General features: G+C 43.8%; 1 protein-coding gene across 1 annotated transcript in view; it reads left to right on the top strand.

Annotated features, from left to right (window-relative positions):
• The first annotated feature begins 145 nt into the window (after positions 1 to 145).
• The window catches only part of CCDC126 (coiled-coil domain containing 126), an 83,039-nt gene continuing 65,431 nt past the window's right edge, over positions 146 to 17,753 (top strand). Inside the window, exon 1 of the mRNA XM_051852827.2 lies at positions 146 to 167. The gene's annotated coding sequence lies outside the window, so the exon portion shown is untranslated. The remainder of the gene's footprint in view (positions 168 to 17,753) is intronic.

Raw genomic sequence — 17,753 nt, 5'->3', positions numbered from 1 at the left:
TTGAGGGGAAACAAATTGTGAATGATTGGGGTGGTTGTGTTGGTTTTTTTTTTTTTTTTTTTTAATCTTCAGAAAAACTGCACAAACTCTGTTTAACAAAGTTGAGTCACCACTCGACACTTCGGTTCAGCAACCTGGCAAGGGGTAGGCAATCCGCCAATACTCAGGTAAGCAGTTAGAAAAATACTTCGTTGAACTCCGGTATTTTGTTTTACATGTACATTTTGTATGTTTCAGGCCCCAAAACGAAATGTTACATAGGCAGACTCTTAGGGCGCCCCCACCTGGGGAGCTGCCCTCCCCCTCACGCAGGTCCCATTCCCCTCTGACTTCCTCTCTACTTTTGTCAGCTGCCCTCCACCAGAGTTTAACCGTTTAGCAAGAAGTCTTCAGAAACATTTACAATTTTTTCGATGTATTTATTTGTTTGAAAGGCAGAGTTAACAGAGAAAGGGAGAGAGAGAGAAAGAGATCTTCCATCCGCTGCTTCAGTCCCACAAATGTCTACAAGGGCCAGGGCTGGGTCAGGCTGAAGCCAGGAGCCAGGAGCTTCATCTGGGTCTCCCACATGGGTGGCAGGGGCCTGAGCGCTTGGACCATCTCCTGCTGCTTTCTCAGGAAGATTAGCAGGGAGCTAGGTGGGAAGTGGAGCAGCTTGGACACAAACCTGCACTCATATGGGATGTAGGCATTGTAGGTGGCAGCTTAACCCACTGTGCCTTGACACCAGCCCTAGGATATTTGCTTTTATACAGGCTTTTTAAGGCTAAAAAGTGGACTTGAAAGTGGGTTCAAGAAAGTACGTGGCTCAGTACTTTCTTCGACTCCATCTGAGGTTTGCCAGAGTTACCTCTTATGTTTAATTTACCTACTTTCATTTTTTTTTAGAGATGTTTTTATTTTGTTTATTTGAAAGCGTTACAGACAGAGGTAGAGACAGAGAGAGAGGTCTTCCATCCAACGGTTCACTCCCCAGATGGCTGCAACAGCTGGAGCTGTGCTAATCCGAAGCCAGGAGCCAGGAGCTTCCTCCGGTCTCCCACGTGGATGCAGGGGCCCAAAGACTTGGCCATCCTCTACTGCTTTCCCAGGCCATAGCAGAGAGCTGGATTGGAAGTGGAGCAGCCGGGACTAGAACCAGAGCCCATATGGGATGCCGGCACTTCAGGCCAGGGCTTTAACCCGCTGCGCCACAGCGCTGGCCCCTCTGCTTTCATTTTTATTTAAAAGGCAGAGACAGACATCTTCCATCATGGGGTTATTACCCTACGTGCATCAGCTAGGGCTGTGCCAAAGCCAAGAAGCTGGTATTCAGTCAGAGTCTCCTGAATGAGTGGCGGGGGAGCCATCACTTTCTGCCTCCCAGGGTGCATGTTGACAGAAAGCAGAATCCAAAGCAGAGTAGCAAGGATTCAAACCCAGGCACTACAGTGTGGGCTGTGGATGTCCCAGGCGGCAACTTAACTGTTGCACAAAACGCCTGCCCTCAGTTTTACCTCTTTATAAGCACCTAGCCCTGCTTTGGGCAGTAGCTAAACTAGCGATGATAAATAGCAGAAAATGCCAGGTGATATGAGCTTACAAAAAAGTGGCCAGGGAATACCTGGGTAGACAAGTATAATTTAATGAATCTAGAGGGAGATAATTAAAATAGGCTTATTTTAAGGCCGGCGCCGCAGCTCAATAGGCTAATCCTCCACCTTGCGGCGCCAGCACACTGGGTTCTAGTCCCGGTCAGGGCGCCGGATTCTGTCCTGGTTGCCCCTCTTCCAGGCCAGCTCTCTGCCTTGGCCCGGGAGTGCAGTGGAGGATGGCCCAAGAACTTGGGCCCTGCACCCCATGGGAGACCAGGATAAGCACCTGGCTCCTGCCATCGGATCAGCACAGTGTGCTGGCCGCAGCGCACCGGCCGCAGGGGCCATTGGAGGGTGAACCAACGGCAAAGGAAGACCTTTCTCTCTGTCTCTCTCTCTCACTGTCCACTCTACCTGTCAAAAATAAAAATAAAATTTAAAAAAAGGCTTATTTTAGACACTTGCGGGACGATACTGGAGTGGCAAACACTTCTGACCAGAGAAGTTAACAGAAACATTGGACATGACAAATAAATGTGTAGCACAAACTAGAAAACGTTATCCTAACCTTATATGTACAATGGACATCTTCGCTAATACTATACATGGTTCCGACCTCTGCCCTAATGAGAAGGTGTAACTAGAGGTGAGGTGAGTTTTGGCACAGCAGTTAAGTCACTGCTTAGGACACCATCATCCATATCAGTGGAGCGCCTGGTTGGAGTCTGGGCGACTCTGCTTCCCAACCAGCTTCCTGCTAATGTGCACGCTGGGAGGCAGCAGGTGGTGGCTCAAGTATTTGAGTCCCTCCCCCACAAAATGGAAGATCCAGACTGAGTTCTGGGCTACCGGCTCCAACCTGGCCCAGCCCTGACTGCTGCGACTGTATGGGGAGTAAACCAGCACATGAAGTCTCTCTCTCTCTCTCTCTCTCTCTTCCCATTTCTCTCCCCTTCTCTCCCCCTCCCTCCCTCACTTTCAAATAAAATGAAAAGCAAGTAAAACTTCAAATTTTTATAAAGGGTATAATCTCCCTCCCAATGTAGCTAAATTGATCTAGAAAGTAGAACAGGCAGAGGGACATGAAAATTGCCTAGGGAAGGTTGAACCTTTTGCATATTTAATCCTCATAAGACTTGAGACCAGAATTACCAGTGTTTTGCAGTGATGTATGCTAGGAATGCTTTTTTCTGCAAACAACCAAATCATCAAACTCATAGTTTATATTTTTGTTACCCTAAAGTAGAGTGGTTGTGGGCAGATGCTGGCATTGGTTCAGAGCATGGTTGAAGAGCTGTCACATCTCCAGGGATGACAACCAAATTCAAGAAGAGGAAAAGGAGCTTTTCATTTCATCAAGAAAGAAAGAATCTTCCTAGAAACCCTCTGCAAAAGATTTTCCCTTTTGTGTCATTCACTGGAACTGTGTCACCAAACCCCTGGCTGCTAGGTGTAAAGATGGCTGGGAAGGCAAGTGTAGCACTCAGGTTTCCAGGCTGTATGATGGGAATGACCAAGGAGAGGGTTAGGGATGTGTCTGGGGTCAAAAAGACGTATTTGGTTAGCCAAAGGGTCTGCTAGAGCTCACCCTTAAACCATTTAATATCCATACATCCATGCATGTGTCCGTGCCTTCTTCCCACGTGGAAATGTCACTCAGATGTATTCATTCATCAGACCCCTAAGGAAGAAGGCAAACCCAGAATCTCACAGCCTGGAGTTTAGCATCTCTGCAGTCTTCTTTATCACTCCTTCTTAATGGTTCGGCAGTTGGTAGCTGAAAGACAAGAGAGGCGTGCCGCTCCCATAAATAGCATTATGGTGACAGGGAAGAGTAATTGCAAGAAAAACTCCCATTTAGAGACCTAGATTGGCCCTCAGCTTCAGCCCCAGGCTGGCCCAGGGTCATTGTGGGCATATGAGGAGTGATTCGGCTCAGGGGAGTTTTCTTCTCTCAAACAAATAAATTTTTCAAGAAACATCCCATTTAGAAAAGAAGAAAAATGGGAAATGCATAGAAAAATATATATACTCTAGGAATCCTGTTACTACAAGAGTAGCAGTGACTCGATGTGCTGATTGTAGGGAAGTTCCGTGCCTGGGTAGGATCTGACTCTGTGCTGTAGGACTGCCCTTGTCTGCACCCTCCCAGCTCCTGGTCTTCCTCTGCAGAAGATGTTCTTATTCCAGAACCACTGTGGCAGTCTCTCGTGTGGGCACTGTGGAAAACGACTGTTCTGGGTGAAGCGCACAACTCTCACAATCTGCTTCCTGCTGCTGCGGCTGCAGGATCCACGGTACAGCCAAGGTCGAGAGCCACAGTGCTGCTGGGACCTTAACAGGCCTCTTCTTCTGTCTTGACAACAGCAAATAACAATCTACTCTTTCTTTAAAAAAAAAAAAATTATTTGAAAGACAGAGTTACAGAGAGAGGCAGAGAGAGAGAGAGAGAGAGAGAGGTCTTCCATCTGCTGGTTCACTCCCCAAATGGCCGCAACAGCCAGAGCTGAGCCCATCCAGAGCCAGGAGCCAGGAGCTTCCTCCCGGTCTCCCACATGGGTGCAGGGGCCCACGGACTTGGGCCATCTTCTATTGCTTTCCCAGGCCATAGCAGAGAGCTGGATTGGAAGAGGAGCAGCCAGGACTAGAACCGGTGCCCACATGGGATGCCAGCACTTCAGGCCAGGGCTTTAACCTGCTGCACCACAATGCCAGCCCCAAAACTAACTTTTGTAACTTTCCTTTTGATCCTATTACATATACAGAACAAAGGTGCGCACAGTTTAGTTTTTTAGTAATAAAATAAACATCCAAGCAGTCACCATCCAGCCCAAGAGGTAAACCAGTACTCACATTTTCTGGTAATTCTTAATTTATTTTTATAGAAAAATTAGCCCAAAATCATGCTTTCAAATTTGTAAGATTTGATCTTCTGACAACTGCTGTTGAAATCATCTTTGTGTTTTTGAAGCTCATCAGCATTGATATTTACATTGTTATCCTTTTTCATTTCTATATAGTAATCCAGCAATTAAATAAAATATACTATGCATTCTACTATAGTGGACATTTAGGTAATTTCCAGTTTTTCATTATATACATTGTTATTGTGAATGTCGAATGGACATACATCATGGTGCAAATGTTTCTGCAGGATACACTTGCTGCTATTTTATGGTATGTAATTTTATCTCAATTGGGCTGTAAAAAAAAAAAAAAAAAAGGCTTTTAGGACAGTTTCTGGGGCCGGCGCTGTGGCACAGTAGGCTAATCCTCCACCTGCAGTGCTGGCATCCCATATGGGTGCCAGTTTATGTCCCGGCTGCTGCACTTCTGATCCAGCTCTCTGCTATGGCCTGGGAAATCAGTGGAGGATGCCCAAGTGCTTGGGCCCCTGCACCCTCATGGGAAACTGGGAAGAAGCTCTTGGCTCCTGGCTTCCGATCGGCTCCTCAGCACCGGCCATTGCAGCCATTTGGAGAATGAACCAACAGATGGAAGACCTTTCTCTCTGTCTCTCCCTCTCACTGTCTATAACTCTTCCTCTCAAATAAATAAATAAAATCTTTAAAACAAAGAAAGAAAAGTTTCTGTAAGACAGTGGTTCTTTAGTGGTCTATAAAGTCACCGGCAGGGCTTGTTAAATCACAATGGTGTTGTTGGCTCCATCCCAGAGTCTCAGATTAAGAAGTCTGCAGTGGGGAATTTTTATTTCTCATGCTCCTGCTGCTGGTCTAGAAACTCTTCTGGGGTAAGTACACAGGTGTAGAATTGCTGGGTCACATGACAGGTACATGCTGTACTTTCTGGATGATGCTAAATGGTTTTCCAAAGTGCTTGTGCTTCCAACAGCAGGCTACGCACATTCTGATGGCTTCATAGTCTCATCAACATAGGAAACAATCAGGGTTTTTTTGCATGTTTGCTAACATTGTGGCTTTAATACGTCTCTCCCTGAGGGCTAGTGACACTGAGCACCTCTTTATTATATTGACCATTTTTTTAAAGATTTATTTTATTTATTTGAAAGAGAGTTACAGAGCGAGGTAGAGCCAGAAAGAGAGAAAGAGAGAGAGAGGTCTTCCATCCGCTGGTTCACTTTCCAAATGACCGCAATGGCCAGAGCTGAGCTGATCCAAAGCCAGGAGCCAGGAGCTTCTTCTGGGTCTCCTCCATGGGTACAGGGGCCCAAGGACTTGGGCCATCTTGTACTGCTTTCCCAGGCTATAGCAGAGAGCTGGATCAGAAAGGAAGCAGCCGGGACTCGAACCAGTGCCCGTATGGGATGCCGGCGCAGCAGCCACGGCTTTAACCCGCTGCGCCACAGTGCCGGCCCTATATTGGCCATTTCTGTTTCCACCATGAAATGCCTGTTCACAAATTTGTGTCATTTTGATTTTTTTTACTTAGTCATAAGTGTTCTTTGCATGTTCTATACATTAATCCTTTATTGGTATCATATGCTATAAATAGCTTCTCTGGGTGGTAGCATAAATGAACAAAAATTACTTAATGTCAAATTTATCCATCTTTTTATGGTTTGTGCTTTTTGTGTCCACCTTCAGAAATAATTTTCTAACCAAAGGCCATAAACCCAATCTTCTGCATTGTTTTCCAAAAGGTTTACATTTAGAATGCTAAGATGTCTAGAGCTGACTTTTATGGACCCAGTTTCACTGTCCTCATTATGAATACTCAGTTGTCTCAGTACCATTTATTGAGAACTTTTTATTGTGTACTGACATGTCAAGTATATGAACGGAACTCATTATAGACTGCGGATTATAGTCCATGGTCTGTCTGTCTACACTTTACCAAAATGACCCTATATTATTACTGTTAACAGAGGTCGGCTGCTCAGGGGTTCTTGTCTTCACACAGAAAGGATTCAGGTGTGAGTCAGAGTAGTGGTAAGCAACATAGTAAAGTTTAATGAAAAGAAGTAATAAATGGAGTGCCTGATAGCCAGGCGGGCATCTCCAGAAAGCACAGTCTCCACTCAGACTGGAGTTCTTGTGGACATCATTGTGGATCCCCCGTTTCCTCTCCCCTCCCTCCATCCCTCTTCTGGAAAAGTGTGGCAAGGTGGTTTCTGGATGGAGAGTTCCCTAAAACCCTCCAGGATGTTATCAGCGCAGTGTTATGGGCCCTAACGGCCTTCTTGGTGAGGGCAGGGGGAGTCTCCTGAGCTACCCAGGGAGTGGGCTGAACCCACCTGACAGGGTCAGAGAACAAGAGCAGTGACTTCAGGCATCACTCCTCTCTGCTCTCAGGGCCTGTTTCCTCATTCCATTGCAGAAGAAATCACTTTCTTCAAAAATTCTCATTTGCTTTCCATTTTCTTTGACCCCTCTTACACACACAGGCTGATTTGTACCTAGCTACCTTAACATTAGCACTTCAGAATAAGTACTAGCACATGGTAGGGCAAGTATTACAAAGCTGCTTTCAAGATTGTCTTACCTTGGGCTTTTAAAAACAATTTTATTTATTTATTTATTTAAATGACAGAGTGACAGCAACAGAGAGAGAGCTTTCATCCACTGGTTCATTTCCCCGAACTGCCACAACACCCAGGGTTGGGCCAGGCTGAAACCAGGAGCCAGGAACTCCATCCGTATCTCCCACATACTTGGGTCACCAGTCACTGCTCTCCCAGGCATATTAGCAGGGAGCTGGATCAGAAGTGGAGTGGCTGGGACTCAAACCAACACTGCAGTATAGGCTGCTGGTGTTGCAAGCGCAGCTTAACCTGCTGAGCCCCAACACCACCCCAACTTGTGCTTTTGTGTACTTCCATCTAAAATTTAAAATCAGCATATCAAATCGTACCAGAAAAAAATACTGACTTCAAATGTCAATTTAGGGATAATTGTCATCTTTATCTTTAGTCTTCCAATCCAGTGGTTGTTACATACATCTGTTTATTCAGATTTCCTATAATGTTTTCAATAAAACTTTGTAATTTTCTCCATAAAGTTTACACAGTTTTTCAGATTTACTTCTAATATTTTATGCTTCTGATTATATAGTAAACATTTTTAAAATTTTTTTATTTATTTTGTTTTATTTATGTGAAAGGCAGAGAGAGGTGGGATAGACAGAAATCGCCCATCTTCTGGTTCACTTCCCAAATGCATGCCAACAGCCAGAGTTAGGCCTGGCTGAAGCCAGGCACCAGTTACTCAATCCAGGTTGCCCACTTGTATGGCAAGAACTCAACCACTTGAGTCATCACCTGCTGCCTGCCAGAATGCAAATTAGCAACAAGCTGAAATCAGGAGTGTAGCTGGGACTTGAACCCAGGCACTCAGATATGAGATGAGGACATGACAAGCAGGTCTTAACTGAAAGGCCAAATGCCCACTCCCTAACCATTATTTATTTTTCAAGTCGTATTTTCTGTTTGCTGCTAGTGAACTAGCAATACAATTGCATTTTGTGCATTTTTTTAATCCTGCAGCATTACTAAAATTTCTCAATTTTAATTAACTATAAATAATTCTAGTTTTTTACATATATGATATTATCCAATTAAATGGCTATGTTCTTTCCAATCTTTTTATTTATTTTTATCTTACTTGTCTTATTTCATATTCCTTGTGATTTACATGGCATTATTTTCAACTACTTCAGTTCTCTTTTTAACCCTAACACAATCTTAATGTTCTAGCAAATACACATTACATTCACCCACAAATGTATCACCTCCTTTGTACTCCAGTTCTTCCTTCCCCTCAGACTGTCCTTCTGGGATCACCTTTCACCTTGAATACATTTTCTAAGAATTTATTTTAGGCGCAGGTGTTTGGCACTGAGTTAAGTCGCCACTTGGATATCCGCATCCTATATTGCGAAGTCCCAGGTCGATTTCTAAATCTAGTTTCCTGCTGATGAGCACCTTGAGTGGCAAGCAGGTAATGGTTCAAGTACTTGTGTCACTGCCACAGTTCTGGGCTCCTGGCTTTAGCCTGGCCCAGCCCTGACTGGGGAGTGGACAAATGGACAAATGGACAGAAGATCCCTGCCTGCCTTTCAATTAAATAAAAATTATTTTTAAAAAATTTTTTATTTTAATGAGGATCTGACCCGGAAAAGGTTTTAGCTAAGAAGTACATTTATATTGTCTTCTCAACTTCACTTTCATATTTTCCATTTTTATTTCTTTTGCTGAATTCTGGATATTTTCTTCTGACCTATCTTTCACTTAACAAATTTTTTTATTTGTCTAATTTGTTGTAAATTCATCCTTTGAGTTTTTATTTTATTTCCCTTCTAGAACTGCTATTTGTTTTTTTCCAAGTTTGCCAAGTCATTTTTATATTATCCTGTTTCCAACAATATTTTCAAGCTTGCATTTTATGTCTTTAAACATAGCATTCAATCATCGTTAGTTCATAATCTGTTTCTGATATTTCCAGTATCCAAAGCCTTGGCAGGCATGTTTCTGGTAATTTCTGTTGATTCTTGCTTGTGGAACCATTGTCCTTAAAAAACTGTGACAATTCCTCTTTTTTTTTTTTTTTTTAAATTAACTTATTTTCATTTTTTATTTGAAAGACATAGAGACAGAAAACACAGAAATCTTCCCTCCACTAGTTCACTCCCCAAATGTCTGCAAACAGCTAGGGCTGGACTAGCCTGAAGCTGTGACTGAAACTCAATTTGGGTGTCCTGTATGAGTGGCAGGAACCTAAGCAGTTGAGCCATCTACTGCCTCCCAGAGACTGCGTTAACAGGAAGCGGAATCAGAAGCACAGCTGGGACTTGAACCCAGGCATCCTCTATGGGATGTGTACATTCTAAGAAGTGACTTAACTTCTGCACCAAATGCCCGTCCCTATTTGTGAGAATTTTTTTTTTTAAGATTTATTTATTTATTTGAAAGGCAGAGTTACACAGAGAGAGAAGGAGAGGCAGAGAGAGAGAGAGAGGGGTCTTCCATCTGATGGTTCACTCCCCAAATGGCTGCAAACAGTCAGAGCTGCACCAATCCGAAGCCAGGAACCAGGAGCTTCTTCAGGGTCTCCCATGTGGGTGCAGGGGCCCAAGGACTTGAGCCATCTTCTACTGCTTTCCCAGGCCGTAGCAGAGAGCTGGATTGGAAGAGGAGCAGCTGGGGCTTGAACCAGCACCCATATGGGATGCCAGCACTGCAGGCAGCAGCCTTACCTGCTGTGCCACAGCGCCAAGACCTGTGAGAATTCTTAAAGGCCCAACTGGAAGCTTCTTCCAGAGATACTTTGCTCCTCTCTTTGCTTGCAGGAACTGACCATTTGGAACCATTTAAATTTTTTTTAAAGATTTATTTATTTATTCTAAAGTCAGAATTACACACACACGCACAGAGAGAGAGAGAAAGAGAGGTCTTCCATCTGCTGGTTCACTCCCAGTTGGCCACAACGGGCAGAGCTGCACCGATCCAAAGCCTGGAGTCAGGAGCTTCCTTTTTAAATTTTTTTATTATGGAAATTTTAAAACCCATAGAAGTAGAGAGAATAATAAAAGGTACTCATCACTCAGCTTTTAATAGTCATCAACATTTTATTTATTTACCTCTTCATAATTTTTCGTAAGTATTTTAGAGAAAAATTTCAGGTATCATCTTTGAATCCATAGACACTTCAGCATTGTCTCTAACAGATAACTTTTTTAAAATTCACAATGCTATTATCAGACCTAAAAAGTGAACAGTAATTTCATGATATTATCTCATACTCAGACCTCATTCACATTTTTCTGCAGTTTTTATCCTGATATGGTGCAGATGTTCAGTGTACAGTTATGATGCTTACCTGTGGCACAGTAGGATAAGCTACCACCTGTGACAGACGCCACCATGACCCTGCCATCCCATATGGGCACTGGTTCAAGTCTCAGTTGCTCCCTTTTCCATCCAGCTCCCTATCAATGCACCTGGGAAAGCAGTGGGAGACCAGGTTGGAGATCTTGGCTCCAGCTTCTGCCTGGTCCAGCCCCAGCCATTACAACCATTTGAGGAGCAAACCAGTGGATGGAAGATCTCTCTCTGTCTCTCCCATTCTCTGTAACTCTGCCTTTCACATAAAAACTGAATAAAACAGAAAAAGAAAAGGAGAATAGTACATTGTATTCTAGCCACCAGTGAAAAAAATTGTGTTAAAAGAAAAATAAAAAATTTTTAAAGGCACTGCTTGAGACACTGGCATCCCGTATCAGAGTGCCTGGGTTTGAGCCCAGACTCTGCTTTTGATCCAGTATCCTGCTAAAGCCACCCTGGGAGGCAGCAGATGATGACTCAAGTACTTCAGTCCCTGCTACCATATGGAAGATCTGGACTGAGTTCCAGCATGCTGGCTTCAGTCTGCCCCAAATCCTGGCTGTTGTGTTATATGCATTTGGGGGGAGTGAATCAGCATATGAAAGCTACATTCCCTCTCTCTCTCTCTCTCTCTCTCTCTTTTTCTCTCTCTCTCTCTCTCTCCCCCCCATCTCCCCCACCTCCCTTTCAAATAAATAGAAATAAAAGTATTTAAAAGAATTCAAGCAAGATCCATACTACATTTGGCTTATATATGTTAAACATCTAACAAGTCTTTTAGAATTGTAAATAGTTCTATTCTCCCATCCTGACTTTTTGTGGCATTTATTTGTTGAGTAAATTGGATCATTTTTTCTATAGAATATCTTTGTGTATTTGATTGTTGGCAAAAATATGTCCTTTATTTTATTTTTTTAAATAACTGGTTGGTCGATTTGAAAGGCAGAGCAAGAGAGAGCGAGAGATTTCCCATCTGGTTCACTCCCCAAATGGCTGCAATAGTCAGGTCTGGGCCAGGCCAAAGCCAAGAGTCAATTGACAAGGGCCCCAGTACTCTGATCAGAAGCAGAACAGCCAAGACTCAAACCAGTACTCTGATGTGGGATGCCAGCATCACAAGCAACACTTAACCTACTGCCAGCCTCTCATTCATGATTTTTAGTCCTTGTATTTTCTCTAAATTGGTATAAAAATTTGAAGATTCGAATAGGTTGTAGATTCAGAGGCAGTTATTTTCACAAAGGCACTGTGTTGATGGTTCTCTGTCATGAACTCACAACTTAAAGTTGAGAAACAACCCAGGTGATGGGAATTTTGACTGCAAATTCCCATAAGGGCCTGAAAGGAAGGGCTGTACACTGGGGACCAGCTCATCCCTCTCCTAGTCATCCCCAACCCAGCTCAGCACCAAGGCTATTATCTCTGCTATCCTCTGTAGATCAAGGGGTGAGATGGTAAATATCTCTCACTCACCCTTACGTAGGGCCCTTTGGGGTCCCAGCTCAACGTGCAGTCTCCTCTCCAGCTAAGCAGGCCCTGAACTTTGATTTCATATTCTTAGAGCACATGCTCTTAGTACTCTGCTTTCCTCTCTGGATTCTCGGGCTTTCTTACATTTTTCCAGGATTTGGGTATTGTACACTAGGAATTACTCAATTTTCTTATGTGTTATAATGGTGTTGTAGTTATGTTCAAATTCTCAGGAATGAAGGTCCACAATGTCAAACTGTTTACCAATTTCAAATGTTTTAACGGTTATTAAATCTCAATGGTGGCCGGTGCCGCGGCTCACTAGGCTAATCCTCTGCCTTGCAGCGCCGGCACACTGGGTTCTAGTCCCGGTCGGGGTGCCGGATTCTGTCCCGGTTGCCCCTCTTCCAGGCCAGCTCTCTGCTGTGGCCAGGGAGTGCAGTGGAGGATGGCCCAAGTGCTTGGGCCCTGCACCCCATGGGAGACCAGGAGAAGCACCTGGCTCCTGCCTTAGGATCAGCGCGGTGCACTGGCCGCAGCACACTTGCCGCGGTGGCCATTGGAGGGTGAACCAACGGCAAAGGAAGACCTTTCTCTCTGTCTCTCTCTCTCACTGTCCACTCTGCCTGTCAAAAAAAAAAAAAAAAAATAGTATGGGTATATGGCTGTTCCTTGTACCATAAACTTTTCTTTGTATTGAATATGAATCAGGAAAATAACGTAACATGGTCATTCCGCACATCCTGACAACTTGGATGGTTTTAAGGTTTTTTGTTTTGTTTTGTTTTGTTTTTCATGTGTTGGCCAAAATGTTACTGTTTTCAATAGGTTTGGCCCAAATATCTGAAATAACCTGTCACATTACTGCAAACAGAGCTTTCCCTTTTATTTTCTTAGGGTTCTTCTGTGGTCTTTTTTACATTGAATATTTAGCACAGTATTTTGCATATCCAACATGTATATATATAAAACTACAAATTTCCTTCTAATTATTGCTTCATTTGTATCTCAAATTTTATTATTATCTATTACTTTCATTATCCTGCATTTCTTTTTTCTTCTGTCCACTATAATTTCTTTTTTTCTGTATAATTTTTTTGTTTTGTTTTGTTTTGGTTTGTTTGTTTGTTTTTTAAAGGCAGAGTTAGACAGTGAGAGAGAGAGAAAGGTCTTCCCTCTGTTGGTTCACCCCGCAAATTGGCGCTGCGCCAGTCTGAACCCAGGAGCCAGGTGCTTCCTCCTGGTCTCCCTTGTGGGTGCAGGGCCCAAGGACTTGGGCCATCCTCCACTGCACTCCCAGGCCACAGCAGAGAGCTGGACTGGAAGAGGAGCAACCAGGACAGAATCCAGCACCCCGACTGGGACTAGAACCCAGGGTGCTGGCGCCGCAGGCAGAGGATTAGCCTAGTGAGCCACGGCGACGGCCTGTGAGTTGTGTTTTGAAAGTTTCCAGGGGCCGGTGCTGTGGCGCAATGGGTTAACACCCTGGCCTAAAGTGCCAGCATCCCATATGGGTGTCAGTTTGAGACCCAGCTGCTCCACTTCCTATCCGCTCTCTGCTGTGGCCTGGGAAGGCAGTAGAAGATGGCCCAAGTCTTTGGGCCCCTGCACCCATGTGGGAGACCTAGAACAAGCTCCTGGCTCCTGGCTTCAGATCGGCGCAGTTCCAGCCGTTGTGGCCAGTTGGGGAGTGAACCATCGGATGGAAGACCTCTCTCTCTCTCTCTCTCTCTCTCTGCCTCTCCTCTCTCTCTCTGCCTCTCCTCTCTCTCTCTGCCTCTCCTCTCTATCTCTGCCTCTCTCTCTGCCTCTCCTCTTTCTGTGTAACTCTGACTTTCAAATAAATAAATCTTTAAAAATATATATATAAATATATATTTTGACAGGCAGAGTGGACAGTGAGAGAGAGAGACAGAGAGAAAGGTCTTCCTTTGCCGTTGGTTCACCCTCCAATGGCTGCCGCGGCTGGCGCACCGCGCTGATCCTAAGGCAGGAGCCAGGTACTTCTCCTGGTCTCCCATGGGGTGCAGGGCCCAAGCACTTGGGCCATCCTCCACTGCACTCCCTGGCCACAGCAGAGAGCTGGCCTGGAAGAAGGGCAACTGGGACAGAATCCGGTGCCCCGACTGGGACTAGAATCCGGTGTGCTGGCGCCGCAAGGCGGAGGATTAGCCTAGTGAGCCGCGGTGCCGGCCTCAAATATATATTTTTAAAGCTTACCTATTTATTACTGATTTCTAATTTAATGCATTGTGATTAAAGAATATGATCTGAATGACTCCTGATTTTTGACTTTGTTGAGCCAGGCATTATAGCCTGGTATGTGGTCAGCTTTTGGATATGTTCCATATACCACTTTTATTTTTATTGTTTCAACTAATTTTTATTTACAGATTATAAATCTCTTCAAAAAGATACATTCCTTCATTTAGTCAATGGTAAAAAGCCTTATTAAACAGAAAAAAAGCCTAAACATCATCACTTATATTTAAACAGAGATACAGATCATTAACAGTGTATGAACACAGAACACAAAATGTAGTTTTTACTTAAGCAGTTATACGAATGAGACTGTTTTTAAGTTTCTTCACTGACAACCCCATTTTAACCATTGAACAAACTGCACTTAAATTAGCAGTAGTAAAAATGTAAAAATTCAAATTTAAACATGAAAATATAGAACAACAAAAAAAGAAAAAGAAGAATCTTCATTATCAAACAGATTAAGAAATTTGCAGACACTCAGATACTTTCTGAGGCATATCAAAACACCTACATCAAAGGCTGCATTCATTTGAGAGGTGTCAATACATGTTCAGTGCTGAGGCTATTTGTAGCACTTACAGTATATACAAAGCAGCGTTAGACTACTGTGGTTCACATTTCAGAAACATAGGTTTAAGCTTCATGCTACAAATTGCTCCATATACTCTTAAAAAGAACACTTGTTTTCAGCTGTTTGGAGAAGTGTTCTTTATCCATTGCAGTAAATATGTTAATTGCTACATTCCCCTGTAAGTATTACTGGTTGATACACTCATTATTTTTAAAGATTTATTTATTTGAAAGGCAGAGTTACAGAGAGGCAGAGGCAGAGAGAGGGAGAGAGAGAGAGAGAGAGAGAGAGTCTTCCATCTGCTGGTTCACTCCCCAGATGGCTGCAACAGCTGGATCTGCATTGATCTGAAGCCAGGAGCCAGGAGCCTCCTCCAGATGGATGCAGGGACCCAAGCATTTGGGCTATCTTCTACTGCCATAGCAGAGAGCTGGATCGGAAGTGGAGCAGCAGGGACTTAAACAGGCGCCTATTTGTGATGCCAGCACTGCGGCTTTATCCACTACGCCACAGCACCAGCCCTGATACACTCAATATTGATGAGTATTAAAAACTTTCATTCTATTTCATCAGTTCTCCTAACAGTCATATTAACATTTTTTCCATTTAGTATTTATTTTTGTTTTTTCATATTTCAGTATGAACCTAAAAAACATAGATACTTCTTAAAAATAATCATTATACCATTGTAATTTCTGTAAAATAAATATAATGCCTTAATGTCCTAAATATCCAGGACTCAGATACCCCAATCAGCTGACATATGTTGTTTTATATTTAGTTTGTTACACTTAGGATGCAAACATTCCAAGGTACATTGCGTTTGGGTAGAAGTCCTGTTGTGGATTGCTCTTGGGCACGATTTCAGATCCTCCTGGATCTTCCATCCCTTTGTCAGACACTGCTGTGCTGGCTCTCAGCCAGCTTCACACAAGTGCAGCCTAACAGAGCCAGGAGCTTTGGCCCACCCTTAACACCTTTGTCTTCCTTTCCGCAATGTTTTCTGTTCCTAGTGCAGGAAACTGATTATTCTCCATGTGCGAACAATAATCCACAAGCACAAGTCAATGCCTCAGGAGCACACTTTGACCGTGAGGCGTGTGAGCTGATAGCTCCATCCCTGTGTCCCTTTCTCCCCTCCAGACGCCTCTGAGACACATTTCACATGTCTCCTAGAAGGTCTCAGAGGACTGGACAGTTTTCTGATCCTTCGTCTGTGCTTATGTTGACTCTTCTTCCTTCTGGCTTTTTTGTTATTGTCATTTTTTTTAGATATGTGTTTATTTATTTGAAAGGTAGAAAGAGAGATACAGAGATCTTCCATCTACTGATTCACTCCCAAGTGGCTGCAACAGCCGCTGCTGGACCAGGGTGAAGCGAGGATCCAGAAACTCCATCTAGGCCTTCCAGTCACATTAGCAGGAAGCCAAATCAAAAGTGGAGGAGCCAGGACTCAAACCAGAACCATATAAGATGCAGGCATCCCAAGCAGCAGCTTAACCCACCTTGCCACAACCCTGGCTCCTTTCCTTAATCTCTGGGTTTATACTCCTACATTAAATAGTCATGCTGTCAGGAGAACACAGGTAAGATAGTGTCCTAAATCTGTCATAGGCTGTACTTTTTTCTCCTTTCCTTTGACATGCTGTTTGTTGAGCACACTGTGCCATTTTCCTGTAGAGTTTCCCACATTCTGGGCTTCACCGATTCCATTCCTGCAGTTTTGCTGTATCTGCCCCCTGTAGATCCATGAGCTAATAGCCCTGATGAGACTGGGGTTCAAATCTTTGGCAGGAATACCTCATAGGTAGTGTATAATAGTTTTTTCTGGAAGACACGTATGATATCTGGTTGTCTTTTTTTAAAGCTTTTTCTATAGTGTTTTATTTCTGTTACTATCTATTTGAAAGGCAGAGTGGCAGAAAGAGAGGGTGGGGTTGGGCCAGGTCAAAGCTAGGAGCTAGGAACTCCATCTGGGTCTCCCACATGGGTGGCAGGGACCCAAGCACTTGGGCCATCTTCCACTGCCTTCTTAGGTGCATTAGCAGGGAGCTGGGTTGGAAGTGATATAGCTGGGGCTTAAATCAGCAGGCATTGCAGGTGGCAGCTTAACCCACTACGCCACCACGCCAGCCCAGACAGCAGTTCTTCAAAGAAGTCCACCCTGGGCATATTATCAAAAAGATCCTGGCTTCACATCTGGTACTTCTGGGATTCTTTCCACCATCTATTCTATTTCACCCTGAACCCACAAGCCACATCTGTCCAGGCGAACAGAAACACAGGAATAAGATGATGCTTCTGGAAGACAGCAACAGCCCAATCAGCAGTGAGTTCTTTGTTATGCTGTACAGATATCTCCCTGGCCTTTACTAGTGCCTAGGAAAATATCCTGCACCTACTCCCACTGAGCATTCTGGTTCACAATTTATCTTCTCAGGCATCTTAGTCCTGAAAGAATAGCGTGCTAAGAGACTCTAGCCTCAATAAAAAAAAAAAGAAATTTATTCTGAATAAGCAAAGGAGCATTTCTGTTTAAATACTAGCCTCAAATAATACTAGTAACTAATATTTTAATAAATTTTTCTATGTATGAGGCTCCCTGCTAATCTGTCTAGGAAGACAGCAGAAGATGGTCCAAGTGCTTGGGCCCCTGCTACCCATGAGGGAGAACCAGATGAAGCTCCTGGCATCTGGCTTTGGTCTGGCCTAGCCCCAGCCATTGTGGCCATTTGAGGAGTAGTGGATGGAAGATCTCTCTCTCTCTCTCTCTCTCTCTCTCTCTCTCTGTCTCTCTCTCATCCTCTCTCTGTAACTGCCTTTCACATAAATTAAATAAATCTTAAATTTATGGCATAAATTTATGCATGATATATGATGGATATACCCAAAGCATATGGGAAAGTTTTCATTTCAGATATCAGTACCTGCATGGGCTGGCAATGTTCTTTACTTCTCCCTTCCACCCCACAGACTCCTCCCGTTTCAAATCCAAGACAGCCCTGTGAAAGCCTCTCCCCCAGCGCCACCCCCGAAAGGCAATCCTTCTTGGGCCCTTGCTCTCTTGCAACAT

The sequence above is a fragment of the Oryctolagus cuniculus genome, chromosome 16, assembly GCF_964237555.1.
Source record: "Oryctolagus cuniculus chromosome 16, mOryCun1.1, whole genome shotgun sequence".
Taxonomy (NCBI): Eukaryota; Metazoa; Chordata; class Mammalia; order Lagomorpha; family Leporidae; genus Oryctolagus; species Oryctolagus cuniculus.
This window is presented reverse-complemented; position numbering and strand designations above follow the sequence as displayed.